Source organism: Dermacentor silvarum, chromosome 7, assembly GCF_013339745.2.
Source record: "Dermacentor silvarum isolate Dsil-2018 chromosome 7, BIME_Dsil_1.4, whole genome shotgun sequence".
Lineage (NCBI taxonomy): Eukaryota > Metazoa > Arthropoda > Arachnida > Ixodida > Ixodidae > Dermacentor > Dermacentor silvarum.
In genome coordinates this window covers 167,035,056-167,043,841 of record NC_051160.1, presented here as the reverse complement: position 1 = coordinate 167,043,841, position 8,786 = coordinate 167,035,056, and the positions used below count along the sequence as shown (strand labels likewise).

At 55.3% G+C, this 8,786-nt stretch overlaps 1 non-coding gene across 1 annotated transcript; it reads left to right on the top strand.

The window, feature by feature from the left end:
* The first annotated feature begins 897 nt into the window (after positions 1-897).
* Trnas-gga (transfer RNA serine (anticodon GGA)) lies at positions 898-972 on the top strand. Its single transcript has one exon. It is a non-coding gene; the product is annotated as a tRNA-Ser (tRNA).
* The last annotated feature ends 7,814 nt before the right edge of the window (positions 973-8,786 follow it).

Below are 8,786 nucleotides of genomic sequence, written 5' to 3'. Positions count from 1 at the left end.
GGGGCAGCCGCTCTACCATCTGAGCTAACCAGGCGGCTAGCAGATGGCAGGGCGAAGTCGAATTTGTCAACAACTCGAAGCAAAGGCAAGTGTTTGACGTAATAGTTCAGCGGAAACCCGCTAGGTGGAGAAAAGACCAGGACGAATTTTTCTTCAACTGCGAGGCTTTCTTTCGAGGAACCCGTATGGGTTTCCTTTGTAGCAATTGCTACATTTGGGTGGATGTCTCATTTCCCTTTAATTTCTTCTCTCCACCTAGCGGGTTTCCGCTGAACTATTACGTCAAACACTTGCCTTTGCTTCGAGTTGTTGACAAATTCGACTTCGCCCTGCCATCTGCTAGCCGCCTGGTTAGCTCAGATGGTAGAGCGGCTGCCCCGGAAAGGCGGTGGTCCCGGGTTCGAGTCCCGGACCAGGACGAATTTTTCTTCAACTGCGAGGCTTTCTTTCGAGGAAACTGTATGGGTTTCCTTTGTAGCAATTGCTACATTTGGGTGGATGTCTCATTTCCCTTTAATTTCTTCTCTCCACCTAGCGGGTTTCCGCTGAACTATTACGTCAAACACTTGCCTTTGCTTCGAGTTGTTGACAAATTCGACTTCGTCCTGCCATCTGCTAGCCGCCTGGTTAGCTCAGATGGTAGAGCGGCTGCCCCGGAAAGGCGGTGGTCCCGGGTTCGAGTCCCGGACCAGGACGAATTTTTCTTCAACTGCGAGGCTTTCTTTCGAGGAACCCGTATGGGTTTCCTTTGTAGCAATTGCTACATTTGGGTGGATGTCTCATTTCCCTTTAATGTCTTCTCTCCACCTAGCGGGTTTCCGCTGAACTATTACGTCAAACACTTGCCTTTGCTTCGAGTTGTTGACAAATTCGACTTCGCCCTGCCATCTGCTAGCCGCCTGGTTAGCTCAGATGGTAGAGCGGCTGCCCCGGAAAGGCGGTGGTCCCGGGTTCGAGTCCCGGACCAGGACAAATTTTTCTTCAACTGCGAGGCTTTCTTTCGAGGAACCCGTATGGGTTTCCTTTGTAGCAATTGCTACATTTGGGTGGATGTCTCATTTCCCTTTAATTTCTTCTCTCCACCTAGCGGGTTTCCGCTGAACTATTACGTCAAACCATATCATTGCGTTCGAGCGCCCTAGGTGAACGGAAGCACCTAGAAACGCGGTACGTGCGAGCGGCGCAGCGTGGCGCCAGCGGTCAAACGCTGTACCTACTAGCAAATGTAGTGTTGCAACCCGGTTGCATCGGGGCGAATGGGCGCCATTCGGGGACCCGCGAGTCAGTGGGCCGCTGCTGCGAGGGGGGAGCCGGAGGGGGAGCGGCGTTCCTTGCGATCTCGAGCGCCTGACGGCACGTGATGCGTGGCTTAGTGCTGGCGAGGATGCTGGCCACCTTTCTTTCAAACTGCCAATTGGGGCAGCTCGGCTCCGTGGCAGCATGTGGACCGCCGCAGTGCAGACAGCGTACCCGCTCAACCGTGCAGGCACTCGCGGGGTGACGCCCGGCACATCGCAGGCAGCGCTCGTCCCGATGGCACGTCGCGGTAGCGCGGCCGAAGAGGCAACAACGACCGCACTGCAGTGGACGGGGGAGCCGCGGCCAGACGGCCCGCCACTGGCGGAAAATGTGCACTTCCCCGGGCACCACGGAACCAGCGAAGCGTAGGACCACGGCGTCGCCGTTCCTCGTGACAGAGAGCACCGGCGCGGACGACTGCAGTCCCTCGACGATGGTTGGCTCCTCGAAGGCCGGATCCACGCCGAATAGTGTGCCACAGCACGTGTTGTGGGCGAGGGCTTTCGCTTTCACGTGCACCTCGCAAATCACACGTACCGCCAGCAGGGCCGTGAGGTCCGCGCCCGGAAGCGTGTCGACGGCCACCACGTTCCGGCAGGGGTTGGCCCGTACGCGACTTTACAATTGCTACTAGGTACAGTGGGGGCGTGGCACTGCGGGCCACGTGACTTCCCCACGTGTTGTCATGGCAATCGTGGAGCTCCTAGGTGCCTAGGGACATAATCGCTTAGGGACTTTCGACGCACTGGTCTGCACGGCCGCGCGGCGGCTGCTAGTTTCTGAGCGTGGCTCTCATCTCCAGGACCTGGTGCAGCGCCCTTGCCGAGCGCAGCTCCTACTTGCGTAGGAGCGAATCGTTTAGGGCGCGTTGAATTTCAGGCGGTGTCTGGGCCACGACGGCCGCGCTTTATTGTAGCGTTTGTTCTAGTGGCGGAAATCCTTGCAGTAGTGGTGGTGTGGCATGAGGGCTTTTGATCTCGGTGAACTGTGGTGGTGTACACAAGCGAATACTGCTCGCGTTTGTACCCCGGTGCCGCGGTGGAAGTCGCAGTGCCGGGCACCGACGCGAAGCGGCGGTCGTTGGGGTGTTGCGGAGCGCAGCGTAGAAACGCCCCAAATAAAAAAATACTGCTCCAGTCAGGTAGACTGCTCCCTCCCTGATAGTGAGATTATATTTGGATCATCAAAACAGGGGACTGATGCGTTTATTTAGGAATGCCATCGTTTCTCTCTCGCAGGCTCGAGGACAAGCGTGTGCGAGAGAGAAACGATATTCCTAAATAAACGCATCACTGTTTCGATGATCCAAACATAACCTCACTATCAGGGAGGGAGCAGTCGACCTGACCGGAGCAGTATTTCTTTATTTGGGGTGTTGCTACGCGCGCGTAGCAACACCCCAACGACCGCCGCTTGGCGTTGGCGCCCGGCACCACAGCTTCCGCCGCGGCACCGGGTTATAAACGCGAGCAGTATCCGCTTGTTTACACCACCACAGTTCACCGAGATCAAAAGCCGTCATGCCACACCACCACTACTGCAAGGATTCCCGTCACTAGAACAAACGCTACAATAATAAAGCGCGGCCGGCGTCGGCCAGACACCGCCAGACATTCTACGCGCCCTAAACGATTCGCTCCCTACGCACGCACGTAGGAGCTGTGCTCTGCAAGGTCGCTGCGCCCGGTCGCGGAGATAAGAGAGCCACACTCAGCGGAAACCAGTGCCTCAAAAGTCCCTAAGCGATTATGTCCCTAGGCAGCCAGGAGTTCCACGATTGCCATGACAACACGTGTTAAGCAGAAGTCTCCGCTGTACCTACTAGTAATTGTAAAGTCGCGGCCCTACACGGTGCGCCCGCGGGACCCCGGACAGGAAGGCGGCGATCGCATCACGCGATGTCGCCAAGAAATGCGCCCTCCCGGCCACAGGTCGGTATAGCACACACAGTTTGGCAGCCGACCCGGTCTGCTGGCTTGGAAGGCACTGTGACGGGGGTCCCCGAGGGTATGGAGGGCTTTGGCCGCGGCCCCGAGAAGTGGGGCGGGTTGCTTCCGGCCGATCCTCTAGGCAGCTGCCCGAGGGCCACGCCGTCATTGCGAGCGGCGGGAGCGTTCTTCCCAGCGTGCGCGGCCGTTTTTATTTTTTTCCTTTTTTCTTTTTTTCTTTGCGGCGTGCGGAGGAGACGACACGCGGGGCCGCTGCGAGGGAGCGAGCGGAGAAGGGCCGCCATGCTCTGCATCGGTATTCTAACCACTACTGGGCTTCTTCGATTTTCCACTTCTGGCTACCACGGGCTGCCAGAGCCAGCATCGGTGTCGGCTGCTACCAGGAGGGAGGGGCCTGCCGGCGCATGCGCCGTGGTGCGGGAAAGCGGCGCAGTTGTGGGGCTGCTGCCGGTCTCGAGGGTGCGCGGGGCGCGGTTCTCCTCTGGCTCAGCGACCTCGGGGGTGGGTGGCAAGGAAAGAGAAGCGCCGTGCTGTTGCCCCGCGGGGCTGTCCGCCCCGTCGACCCGCGGGAAGGATGAAGCAGCCGGCACTCGGGTGGTGCTGCCACCGTTGTCGGGAGCAGGCACGCCATGACCCCTGCCCGCATCGTCACGCACGGCCGCTCGCGGCGGCGACTCGGTGGCCGGCGCATGCTCGAGAGCGAGCAAAGGGGTGGGAAGACGTCCGCTGTGACGGGACTATGGCTGGGGAAGGGGATGTCTTCCACTGAGGTGGCTGGAAGGCCGAGGCTGTGGTATGCCACTGTCATCGCGTGCCTTGGAATCGCGAGGGCTTGACGGTGGCATATGATGTGTTCCAGAGTCTCTGGGGGCAGCATTTCATGCAGGCAGGGGATGAGACGCACCCGACGCTGAACTTGCGTGGAGCAGGCCATGCGCTTCCGGTCCTGAGGCGCAGGAGGAGCGTCCTTTCCTGCCTGTTGAGTCCGGTGTCGGGGAATGGTCTCGGTGGTTGTCTGCGGGCCACACGCGTGTAGGAGTGCGCAGCGGTGAGCAGTTTCAGCAGACGGCGTCTCGTGAAGTCCGTCCCTGCTACCGCAGTGTTCACCTGGACCAGCTCGTGATGGGCTGCTTTGGCTGCTGCATCCGCCTCTTCGTTTCCGGCTATCCCTGCGTGGAAGGGGAGCCAGTGGAGAGAGAGGGCTATGCCGCTCCTCTGCAGTGCCGTCAGCCTTGCCAGCAGCAGGGCCACTGTAACGCCTGCTCGGTCTGGGTTGAGCAGACCCTGGAGAGCCGGGCGGGAGTCCGTGAAGATGGCCACCGGGACCTGCGGTGGGTGAGCAGCCAGGTAGTCGGCTGACAGGTGCAGACCGGCCAGCTCCGCTACTGTGGAACTCGCCACAAATGGAAGGCGGCACTGTAGGGTCTCGCCCAATGCGGGAACCACGCGGACTGCCGTCGCTGAGCCGCTCAACGGGAGGACATATCCGTCCGTGAAGACGTGCAGGTGCCCGCCAAGGTCGTGGAGCTTGGACAGCGCTGCCAGCTCGAGCTCGCACGAGGGCGTTCTCCGCTTCTGCTTGCCCTCCAGCGTCAGGTGGACCTCGAGCGGCTGCTGGTGGGGGGGGGTGGCTTCACCGCAGTGGGCAGGAGCCCAACCAGCTCATCATACAGTGCGCAGACGCTGCCCATCCGGGAGGAGGGACGGCTCCGCAGTCTGCGCAGCAGAGCGTCGCCATCTGGAGTGTGGTGAAGCCGGTCCACGCAGGAGCGGCCAGGTCTGAGCTTCTGCCAGCAAGGGAGCCACTGGTAAGTTGCGTGGCAAGCCCAGGAACGACCTCATGGCCGTCTGGTGTTCCATCTCCAGCTGCTTCTTGCGAGTTGGCGTCAACTTAGCCAGCGGGAGCGCATACAGGAGCATGGAGGTGGCAGCAGCTTGGTACAGCTGGATGGCCCATCGTGTGGTGCAGCCCTTGCCTCGCTGGAGGAGCCGGCCCACCGCCGATCTTACCCGGCGCGCCTTGGTGGTGGCGGCCTTGGCAGCAGGTATCCATGTGACGCGGTGGTCCACCTGGAGCCCAAGATAAGTGACCTCCTTCTTCCATGAGATGGGCGTGCCTCCCAGCACTAGCCTCCCGACAGTGGCCTGGGCAGCGGCCACTGGATGCACCAGCAGAGCCTTTGTCTTGGCAGGTGAGAGCAGAAGTCCAATGGCCCGGAAGTAGGAGGCCACTGCATCCAGGGATCATAATAATGTGGTTTTATTGGCACAAGGGCCAGATATGGCCAAAGAGCGCCCTGACAAATGGTGATGGTTTTTAATGTACTATAAATAGAGCGGTCTATGAGTTAAATGGTTGATGTAACGTGGCTGTAAAAGGGCCCAAAAGAAAGACGCTGTAAATTGCGTAAAATATATTGGTAGTAAATTACTGCCAATGACTAATGATTAGAGTTATGTCTGTAAAATTCCGTGAGGTATTAATGATATACTAAAACGTATACAATAGCACTAGTGACTCAAGAGGTTCCTTGAAGTCAAGGGCTGAGAGGCACGTGCCGTACAAACTTCTTGCACTGCAGCTGCAGCCTGCAAGACGAGGCTGCGCTCCTGATACCTTGGCCAGATGATTTGTAAAGCGTTCACGTCTGCTAAAAACTTTAAGACTGCATTAAAATCAAAAAGCGCCTCATGGCTAAGAGTGCTGGGTGAAGAGGGATGTGCTCACGATATGCGGAATAAAAGTACTTTTTACGCTGAGCTTCTATTTCAAGGCACTGGAAATGACATGGCGGACTGTAAGAATGTCTTCACACCTATCACATTTTGGAGGATCGCTTCCAGAAAGGAGGTAAGAGTGTGTGCCATAGGTATGACCTATTCTTAACCTGCAAAGAAGCATTTGCTTGTGTCTTGCCGTTTTCTCGGACATCCATTTCCCTATTCTTGGTTTGATCATATGTAGCTTGTTTGACACTTCGTTGTCCCACTGCCTCTGCCAACATCTCCGCAACTGATGGCACCCGAAAGCCTTTAGGCCTGTGGGAGGGATAGCTATGATTGTGTCTGTATACTTAAAAACTACCGACGTGGCACTTTCGTCTGCAGCTACATTGCCTTTTATGCCTCTATGGCCAGGTACCCAGCACACTATGACCACTTGATTGCCCATGTAAGCGAGCATAAGCGGCTGTAGAGTTCGTTAAAAACTGAATTCTTGTGTTTTCGTAGACTCATAAGAGCTCTAACGACTCAATGAGTCCGTGAACACAATTGCTTTGGTAACATGCATTAGCTTTATGTGTTTAAGTGCCGAGAAGATTGCGTATGCTTCCGCTGTAAAAATACTTGTATGTGGATTTAGTGCACCAGATGTTGAAAAAGACGGTCCCAGAGATGCTGGGTAAAAGTTAACTTAGAATCTAAGATGAGGCCTAAAAATTTATGTTCATGACTCACAGATAGCCGTTCTCCATTAAGGTCAATAACGGGGTCTGGTTGCAGACCTCTTTTGGTCGAGAAGAGGACGCACGTGCTTTTTGGTGGGTTTAGTTTATATCCATTCTCGTCCGCCCATTTGGAAATTTTGTTGAGGCCAAGCTGCACCAGTCGCTCGCAGATAGCAAGATTACAAGATTTGTAACCGATTTGCACATCATCCACGTACACCGAATAAAACATTGTGTGTGGTATGACGCTGCGAAGAGAATTCATTTTTACAAATAGAGTCCAACTCAGCACACCTCCTTGTGGTACACCAGTCTCTTGGGTGAATGGACGAGATAAGACGTTACCAACGCTAACATGGAATGTGCGGTTCGAGAGATAACTTTGAATCACGTTCAGTAAGTTGACTCGGATGCCCATTCCTGCCAGAACACGAAGGATTCCAAAACGCCATGTGGTGGCATAGGCTTTCTGCATGTCTAAGAACACCGACAAGAAAAACTGTTTATGCACGAAGGCATCCCGGATATTTGTCTCGATGCAGACAAGGTGGTCTGTTGTGGATCTAGCTTCCCTGAAGCCGCACTGTAAAGGATCTAGTATTTTGTTACTTTCAAGAAAATGGATTAGGCGCCGGTTAGTCATTTTCTCAAAGAGTTTGCACAGGCAACTTGTTAGGGCTATAGGCCTATAACGGCTGGCCGAAGCCGGGTCCTTGCCCTCTTTGAGAATGGGTATTATTGCCTCTTTCCAGGCAGCCGGGATGTACCCACCGGAGAATATGCAGTTAAATATCGACAGAAGTGTTTTGTGGGCTTCAGGGTGTAAGTGTTTGATCATGTCATAAGCTATTCTGTCTCTTCCTCGCGCTGTCTTATTACAGCAACTCAGTGACGCGTGAGATTCCGCCATGATAAATGGACGGTTGCAAGGTTCATTCTTTGTTATTTTCCGATCCAGGGGCAATCGCTCTGCTTGCCGCTGGTACCGTATAAATGTATCGGTGTAATGGGCCGAACTGGAAATGTACTCGAAGTGGGCCCCTAGAAAATCAGCCTGGTCTTCAAGAGTATTACCCCGGTTGTTTACTAATGGCAGGCTACGTTCACACTTGGTCTCGAAGCAGGTGGAAGCGGCAAAAACTTCGAAAAATCCGCCCGCCTAGGCGGCAAAGTAGGCGGAAAACCAGGCGGCGAGCAAAATCGGTCTCGGACCGATTTTTTCGCCATGGCGAGGCGGAAACGCGCCGGAAAGTCGTTCCGCTCAACCGGAAGCTCCACTAGCATGTAAACATCCGGTCGTAAAATTGTACATGGCACCAAAAGTGTAGGCTGCGATGGTGCTCGACGCGATCTAGATCCACCACTTCTCTACGGCAAGAGTGGTACTAAAGCGTACTGTCAGCAATACTGGCGATAGTATTCAACGTCGCGCGACCGGAGGTGCGGCAACGAAGCCTTGGGGTGAACCAACTTCTCGCGCTATTGCGTAGCTGAGCGAACCCACCACCGCCCCTTCCAGGTGTCCGCTCCTTCCATTTATTCATTGTCCATTTCTAGGAAACAAGTAGGTAGAAGTATAAAAAGCAATTTCTTCTCCCACTTCCATGGCACAAAAAAGTTGGGCAGATTCCTCGTTGGCGCTCCGAAATTCTCCTCGCACGGGCGCGGTATGTTGCAGAAGTCGCAGGGAGCTTTTTTCGTTGCGCGGTGCTTTTCTCGTAGCGACAATAAATTGGGACCATAGGTCTCAGGTCTCACGTAGGACGCGCAGGCTTCGGCGAGCCCCAACACAAGGGCCAACCCGGGTTTTATCTTTGGTGTACTGGAGGCGCCGCCAATAACACGAAATGATGAAATGTCATTACAACCTGTCAATAAAAGCTATTAAATAAATATAATCACGCCTAGGCACCAACCTGTGACTCAGCGCTACCGTGCCCGTATGAGGAGAATTATGGAACGCCAACGAGGACTTTACCGAAGGTCGCAGATGACACGCGAAGTTGGGCGAAATGAACACTTTTGATGACGGGCGGGACAATGAATGAACATAGCGCTCGAAATGGTGCGATAATGAGCGCCACCACGC